Raw genomic sequence first — 8415 nt, 5'->3', positions numbered from 1 at the left:
TTTATTTTGTATTTTGCACTCTGTATTGGAATTCCCAATCTCTCTCTGCTCACTTTGGATAAACGATCCGGGAGCTGACTTTAACATACTTTATACGAGTTAGTCTAAGCCAGTTATCCCATACCCAGAGAAAACAAATGTTAACAACTAATTAGTTGGATTGTAGGTTATTTAAGAGTTTCTTGGTGTGGTTTTTATTGTGGTTTTTACTTATGTTTATTAAATAAAATTGAGTTTTAAGTTAAGTTTTAACTTTTTCTTCACCATTTTCTCTCTGCTATATATATACTAGTCCTAAAGCCCGCTCGCATGGGGTATGTTTTGCAGTACAGCAGTCCCACCCCTTGCTATCTCTCCCCCCTCTCTTTTGCTCTCTCTCTCCCCCTCTCTTTTGCTCTCTCTCCCCCTCTCTTTTGCGTTGTCTTCCTCTCTCTTTTGCACTCTCTCACTTCACCTCTCTTTTGCTCTCTCCCCCCTCTCTTTTGCTCTCTCTCTCCCCCTCTCTCTTTTACTCTCTCCCCTTTCTTTTGCTCTCTCTCCCCTCTCTTTTGCTGTCTCTCTCTCCCCTCTCTCTTTTGCTGTATCTCTCCCTCTCTTTCTCTCTCTCTCCCCTCTCTCTTTTACTGTATATCACCCTCTCTTTTGCTCTCTCTTCCCCCTCTCTTTTGGGCTCTCTCCCCCTCTCTTTTGCTCTCTCTCTCTCTCTCCCCCTCTCTTTTGCTTTCTCTCTCCCCCTCTCTCCCCTTTCTTTTTCTCTCTCTCCCCCCTCTCTTTTGCTCTCTCTCCCCACTCTCTTTTGCTGTATCTCTCCCTCTCTTTTGCTCTCTCCCCCTCTCTCTTTTGCTGTATCTCCCCCTTTCTTTTGCTCTCTCTCCCCCTCTCTCTTTTGCTCTCTCTCCCCTCTATTTTGCTTTCTTTCTCCCCCCTTTTGCTGTCTCTCTTCCTCTTTTTTGCTCTCTCTCTCCCCCCTATCGTTTGCTCTCTACCCCCTCTCTTTTGCTCTCTCTCTTTTTCTCTCTCTCCCTTCTCTTTTGCTCTCTCTCTCCCCCTCTCTTTTGCTCTTTCTCTCTCCCCTCTCTCTTTTGTTGTCTCTCCCTCTCTTTTGCTGTCTCTCTCCCTCTCTTTTGCTGTCTCTCCCTCTCTTTTGCTCTCTCTATCCCTCTCTTTTGCTTTCTCTCCCCCTCTCTTTTTTGCTCTCTCCCCCTCTCTTTTGCTCTCTCTCCTCTCTCTCCCCCTCTCTTTTGCTCTCTCTCTCCCTCTCTTTTGCTCTCTCTCCCTCTCTCTTTTGCTATCTCTCTCCCTCTCTTTTGCTCTCTCTCTCTCCCTGTCTTTTGCTGTCTTTCTCCCTCTCTTTTGCTCTCTCTCCCCCTCTCTTTTGCTGTCTCTCTCTCCTGTATCTCCCCCTTTCTTTTGCTCTCACTCTCCTCCCTCTTTTGCTCTCTTTATCCCCCCTCTCTTTTGCTCTCTCTCCCCCTCTCGTTATCCCCCCTCTTCTGAACTCTCTATTCCCCCTCTTAGAGTTCTCTCTCTCATGGCCAGTTCTTCTGCTCTCTCTATCCCCCATCTTTAGAGCTCTCTCACGGCCAGTCAGCCACGTCATCCAGTCACGCCCACCCACGACATGTATGGCCCCACCCACTTCATGACAGGTCCCGCCCACATAATGCCCGTTTGGCCCCGTCACACCTACCATTCTTGCCACAGATCAGATGCCAGGTCAGTTGGATTAAGGCCAGGTATGTTTGTCCTTGCACGCAGTCTCTACTGCGCATGACAGCTTCGGACAAACACACTTGGCCTTTTATATTATAGGATACAAAGTATAGAATTTGGTTGTAATAACCATGAGGTAAAACTGTCAGTATATTGATTGATACAAAGTTGCAAGTGATTACTGGTAACATGAATAGTACTATTGTCCGTATAGTATGGGACAAGTGAGCCAAATAACAAAGTGCAACTATGTATTCACACTAAAAACATAATCTGTATGAGCAGGTGCTAGAACTTAACACTGGATTCTCAGTTTCTTTCTATATAAAAAGGCATTTAGAGTTGGAGCTATAAGCGTTGTTCAGTGTAATTGCCACACATACGGTTCCAAATATTGCATTGGGGTTAACATCTAAGTTAAAAGTGGTGTGCTAAAACGGCAGTTTATGCACATTAAGGTAAAGATTATGAACAATGGTAGAATAGGTACAGAGTTTCTAACCCCTATCATAACATAGCTAACATGTACCCAGTTCAAACTAGTTGTCAGTTGTATTGAGGCAAGCTTATAAAATATGTAAATCATTTGCGTAATTAATGATCTATATTCTGTTTGCCATCTATTGTGACCCCTTAATGAATTTATAATATAGTCAAACAGGATCTTCCTGTGGATAGTAAATGGTGATACCGCTACTGCTAATGTCCTTAATTAAAAAAGAGATCCCCTAAAAGAGTAGTGGGTTAATTTTTTATGGGGGTTGTGGCGGTTTAGGGGTTAATAGTGTAGTGGGTTACTTTTCAATGGGGGTTGTGGTGGTTTAGGGGCTAATAGTGTAGTGGGTTACTTTGCAATGTGGGAGTGTGTCAGTTTAGAGGTAAAAACAATAGTTTAGTGCAACTGTTTCCTCTGGGCAATCTCTTTCAGGTCACTTAAAAAGTTTGAGCGTTAAATGTGAATGCGTTCAAGCTATCGCATTTACTTTCAACTTGTAATACGAGTGGACATTGCTGCTCAACGCCACCCATAGAAAATATGTGGAGTGTAAATTACTGCAAATTCATGCGTTTACACTTCTCACGCTAACGATAGCGCTCCACTCGTAATCTGGCTCTAAATGTTGCAGCATTTTGCAAAACAATGCATTGCAGTCCTCTCTGATATCTAAAGTGTTAAAGTGTGATGCATTCAGATAAAAATAAAAATATTGAAAAGAAAGTTATATTTGATTTGCTTTAATAATCTGAAAACTAATCAGAAGTTTTCAGAGCATTTTTACTAGATTTGATAAAATAATAGCCTATTTACTTCCTAAGAAATATGCAGTATATTCGTTTAAAATATTAGCCATGCTTAACAATAGCAGACTGTTTATTAAAGTTTGAATTATGTGTAAATCTTTAGAAGAATAGAGGTAGAACATAACACTTGACAAACCTGTGTATTTGTGTCTCCAAAAAGAATCACTATTTTACAGTGGAGAGCACAGATTTGGAGGCATAGGAAATTACAGTGAGAATTTACCTGATATGTGATTGACCAGCTTCTACTTTTGCATGCTGGTAGATGTATTCTGTTTTATTATCTAGGGTTGTGGACTACAGCTGACCATGTGATAATAATATGTTTAAATTGAAAGGGCAGGACGAGGAGGGTCTACAACTAAACATTGATGCATGGGGCAGTTTAAGAATTGCCCATAAAGGTGGAAGGGAGAAAATGGGAGTGAAATAAAAGGTGTGTTTAAGGTGGTATTTTAAGGATGCATGATTACTTTTTTTTTTAAAAAAAAAAACACATTAAAATAAAACTGCACTTCCTAAAAATAAATAATTCTCAGAATAATTAAGACACCAAAAATAAAATTAAGAAAACAACAACAATAATAATAATAATAATACATTTAGGGGCATTTGGATGGGAACTTCCATCACTGCCTAAATGGACCATCCACCACTGGATTGTAATAGTACAGTGATCAGACAAGCCAAAGGTGAGCAGAACATAAACATCAGAGAAGAGTCAGATACATGTGGTGTGGAACAGTAAGAGAAAAGAGCACCCTATAAAAATCTGAGGCACAATAAAAGTGGAAATTAGCATGCAACATATTTACCAACATAAAGAAAGAAAACCTAGGAAAACTGAAGAGCATTCAAGTAAGCAGGTTACAGAAGTGTTGACCACACACACTTATGGCTTCCATCACAAAACACCTAATCTACAGCGTAATCAGCCAATTAGATTTTTCCTACCTTAATTCCGATTGGCTGATAGAATCCTATCAGCCAATTGGAATTCAAGGGACGCCATCTTGGATGACGTCCCTTAAAGGAACCGTCATTTGTCATTAGTCCGTCGGCTGGATGGAAGATGGCTCCGCTCCGGATGGATGAAGATAGAAGACGCCGCTTGGATGAACACTTCAATCGGATGGAAGACCTCTTCTGCCCCGCTTGGATGAAGACTTCTACTGGATGGAGGACCTCTTCTTACCCCGATTTGGATGAAGATTTCTACCAGATGGAGGACCTCTTCTTGCCCCGCTTAGATGAAGACTTCTACCGGATGGAGGACCTCTTCTTGCTCCGCTTGGATGAAGAATTCGGCTCAGCTGGGTGAAGACGACTCAAGGTAGGGAGATCTTCAGGGGGTTAGTGTTAAGTTTATTTAAGGGGGTTTTAATGGGCTAGAGTAGGGGTATGTGGGTGGTGGGTTTTAATGTTGGGGGGGTTGTATTTTTTTTTACAGATAAAAGAGCTGATTACTTTGTGGCAATGCCCAGCAAAAAGCCCTTTTAAGGGCTGGTAAAAGAGCTGATTACTTTGTAATTTAGAATAGGGTAGGGCATTTTATTATTTTGGGGGGCTTTTTAATTTTATTAGGGGGCTTAGATTAGGTGTAATTAGTTTAAACTTCTTGTAATTTTTTTTATTTTCTGTAATTTAGTGTTTTTTTTTTTTATTATATATTAGTTTATTTAATTGTATTTTAGTTTAGCTAATAGTAGGTAATTTATTTAATTCATTTATTGATAGTATAGTGTTAGGTGTATTTGCAACTTAGGTTAGGATTTATTTTACAGGTAATTTTGTAATTATTTTAACTAGGTAGCTATTAAATAGTTATTAACTATTTAATAGCTATTGTACCTAGTTAAAATAAATACAAAGTTGCCTGTAAAATAAATATAAATCCTAAAATAGCTACAATGTAACTATTAGTTATATTGTAGCTATATTAGGGTTTATTTTATAGGTAAGTATTTAGTTTTAAATAGGAATAATTTATTTAATTATAGTAAATTTATTTAGATTAATTTAAATTATATTTAACGTAGGGGGGTGTTAGGGTTAGACTTAGGTTTAGGGGTTAATAACTTTATTATAGTAGCGGCGACGTTGGGGGCGTGAGATTAGGGGTTAATAATTGTAGGTAGGTGGCGGTGATGTTAGGGAGGGCAGATTAGGGTGTAATACAATTTATTATAGTGTTTGCAAGGCGGGAGTGCGGCGGTTTAGGGGTTAATACATTTATTATAGTGGCGGCGAGGTCAGAAGATTAGGGGTTAATAAGTGTAGGTAGGTGGCGGCGACATTGGGGGGGGGCAGATTAGGGGGTAATAAATATAATATAGGTGTTGGCGATGTTAGGGGCAGCAGATTAGGGGTTCATAGCGATAATGTAGGTGGCGGTGGTGTCTGGAGCGGCAGATTAGGGATTAATAATATAATGCAGGGGGCGACAATGTCGGGGGCAGCAGATTAGGGGTTAATACATTTAAGGTTAGGGGTGTTTAGACTCGGGGTTCATGTTAGGGTGTTAGTTGTAGACTTTGAGAGTGTTTCCCCATAGGAAACAATGGGGCTGCGTTAGGAGCTGAACGCTGCTTTTTTGCAGGTGTTAGTTGTTTTTTCAGCCAGCTCAGCCCCATTGTTTCCTATGGGGATATCGTGCACAAGCACGTTTTTCCATCTTACCGCTACCGTAAGCAACTCTGGTATTGAGGGTTGAAGTGGAGCTAAATTATGCTCAACGCTCCCTTTTCTGAGGCTAATGCAGTCATTCAGACAACTCTAAATACCAGTGCTGGAAGAGTGCGCTGGAAAAAAAAGGAGCGTTAGCACCGCGAGTCTTTACCGACAAAACTCTAAATCTAGGCGTATGTGCTAAAGGTAAGCTTTAAGTGCACGTCGGGTTGTTCTCATATTACATAGTAACATAGTAACATAGTAGATGAAGTTGAAAACAGACCTACGTCCATCTAGTTCAACCTATACAAATCTAAAAAACTTATAAAAAGCTCCAGTTAAGCTTAAATAATACCACTAAAAGGTGACCCATTTAATACTAGCAATCATATCCATGAATTTTGTTTCTAGACAGAAATGTATCCAACCAATTTTTAAATGTATCTAGGGTATTGGCATGCCCTACCTCCTTTGGTAATGAATTCCACAATTTTATTGCTCTTACAGTGAAAAAACGTTTCCATTGCAGGAGATTAAGGCCCATATTTATCAAGCTCCGTACGGAGCTTGAAGGGCCGTGTTTCTGGCGAGTCTTCAGACTTGCCAGAAACACAAGTTATGAAGCAGCGGTCACAAAGACCGCTGCTCCATAACCTGTCCACCTGTTCAGAGCAGGCGGACAGACATCGCCGGAAATCAACCCGATTGTGTATGATCAGGTTGATTGACACCCCCCTGCTGGTGGCCCATTGGCCGTGAGTATGCAGGGGTCGGCGTTGCACCAGCATCTCTTGTGAGCTGCAGGGGCAATGCTCAATATGGCGAGAGTATTGCTCTCCGTATTCAGCGAGGTCTGGCGGACCTGATTCGCAGTGTCGGATCAGGTCCGCCAGACCTTGATAAATAGAGGCCTATATCTCCTTTCCTCCAACCTTAAACAATTTTCTTGGAATAAACAGAGCTTCTGCCATCTCCGTATAAGGGCCTTAAAGGGACAGTACACTGTAAAATAGTTTTTCCCTTAATGTATTTTCAATGACTTGTTATACCAACTGCAGAGTATAAAATATTTGAGAAAATCTATTTTCAGATTTATTTGTGTATATGAAGAAGCTGTTTTTCTGCTTTGAAACCACAGCCTATTAAAATGGGTTGAACTTAAAGGTAATATCAGATCTCATTATGCTTTAACTTTGTGTACACAGACTTGCATCCTTATTTTATATTTGTCTGGAATACCAAAGCTCAATACATATAGAGAACAATGGAAAATTATAATTGTATTACTTTACTATCCTGCATTCAACTGAGAGTGTAACTTCTTCTGCTGGCTGTGTTTACTTAGGCTTGTCAATGGCATATACTCCAGTATCAAAACTTTCAGTGTAGGTGGCTTTATCACAGGCTAAATCAGCTATTTAAAATGCTGAAATAGGAGTAAAGGAGCTACTTTTAACCAATTTAATACACTCTAGCAGGTAAAAAAGAACATTGGGAATAATTTAAAGGGGAGAATTTTTTTGGGTGAACTGTCCCTTTAAATATATTTATATAAAGTAATCATGTCACCTCCCAAGCTCCTTTTTTCTAAAGAAAACAGACTCAGTTTGGCTAGCCTCTCCTCATAGCTTAAATTCTCCATTCCCCTTATTAGCTTTGTGGCCCTTCTCTAAACTTTTTCTAGTTCTGCAATATCTTTTTTTGCGATCGGTCCCCAGAACTGCACTCCATACTCAAGGTGAGGTTTTACCAGGGGTTTATATAGTGACAGAATTGTGCTATCCTCCCTTGAATCAATGCCTCTTTTAATACATGCTAGTTTCTTATTAGCCTTTGTAGCCGCTGCCTGGCATTGTGCACCCATCTTTAGCTTGTTATCTATAACTACTCCCAAATCCCTTTCCTTCTCTTTTTGGCTAAATCTTGTGCCATTAAAATAATACATTGACTTCTTTTTTTTACTTCCAAAATGTAGAACCTTGCATTTTCTCGTATTAAATCTCATTTTCCATTTACCTGCCCATACTTCTAATTTTTTCAGATCGCTTTGTAAGGAAAGTTCATCCTGCTCTGACCTGATGACCTTACTCAACTTAGTATCATCTGCAAAAGTAGAGATGTTGCTATTTAATCCTTGCTCCAAGTCATTTATAAAACTATTAAAAAGAACAGGGCCCAGTACTGATCCCGGGGAGACTCCACTGATTACCTTTGCCCAATCTGAGTATGATCCATTCACTACTACTCGTTTCTCCCTATCTTTTATCCAGTTATTTATCCATGAGCTAACGTTTTCAGCTATTCCCAGTCCCTTAATTTTGTGCATTAATCTCTCATGTGGCACTGTATCAAATGCCTTTGCAAAATCTAAGTATATCACTCATAATCTTGTTTACACAAATGTGCTTATCATTATAATCCCTTATAATCCCTTCAAATATCTTCCCCACTATTGATGTCAGACTAACTGGTCTATAGCTTCTTAATTCATCCCTGCTTCACTTTTTGAAGAGTGGCACCACATCAGCTTTACGCTAATCCTAGGGTATCATGCCTGAGGATAATGAGACTTGAAAAATTAAGAGTTGAGGTTTGTCTATAAAAGTGCTAAGTTCCCATAACACCCTTGGGTATATTCCATCTGCACCTGAAGTTTTATTTACCTTAATGTTATCCATTTTTTTTTCCAATATCCTCTATACATAACCCAGTTAATGGTATGGACTGGCA

The sequence above is a fragment of the Bombina bombina genome, chromosome 8 (assembly GCF_027579735.1).
Source record: "Bombina bombina isolate aBomBom1 chromosome 8, aBomBom1.pri, whole genome shotgun sequence".
Taxonomy (NCBI): domain Eukaryota; kingdom Metazoa; phylum Chordata; class Amphibia; order Anura; family Bombinatoridae; genus Bombina; species Bombina bombina.
Note: the sequence above shows the minus strand (reverse complement) of the source record.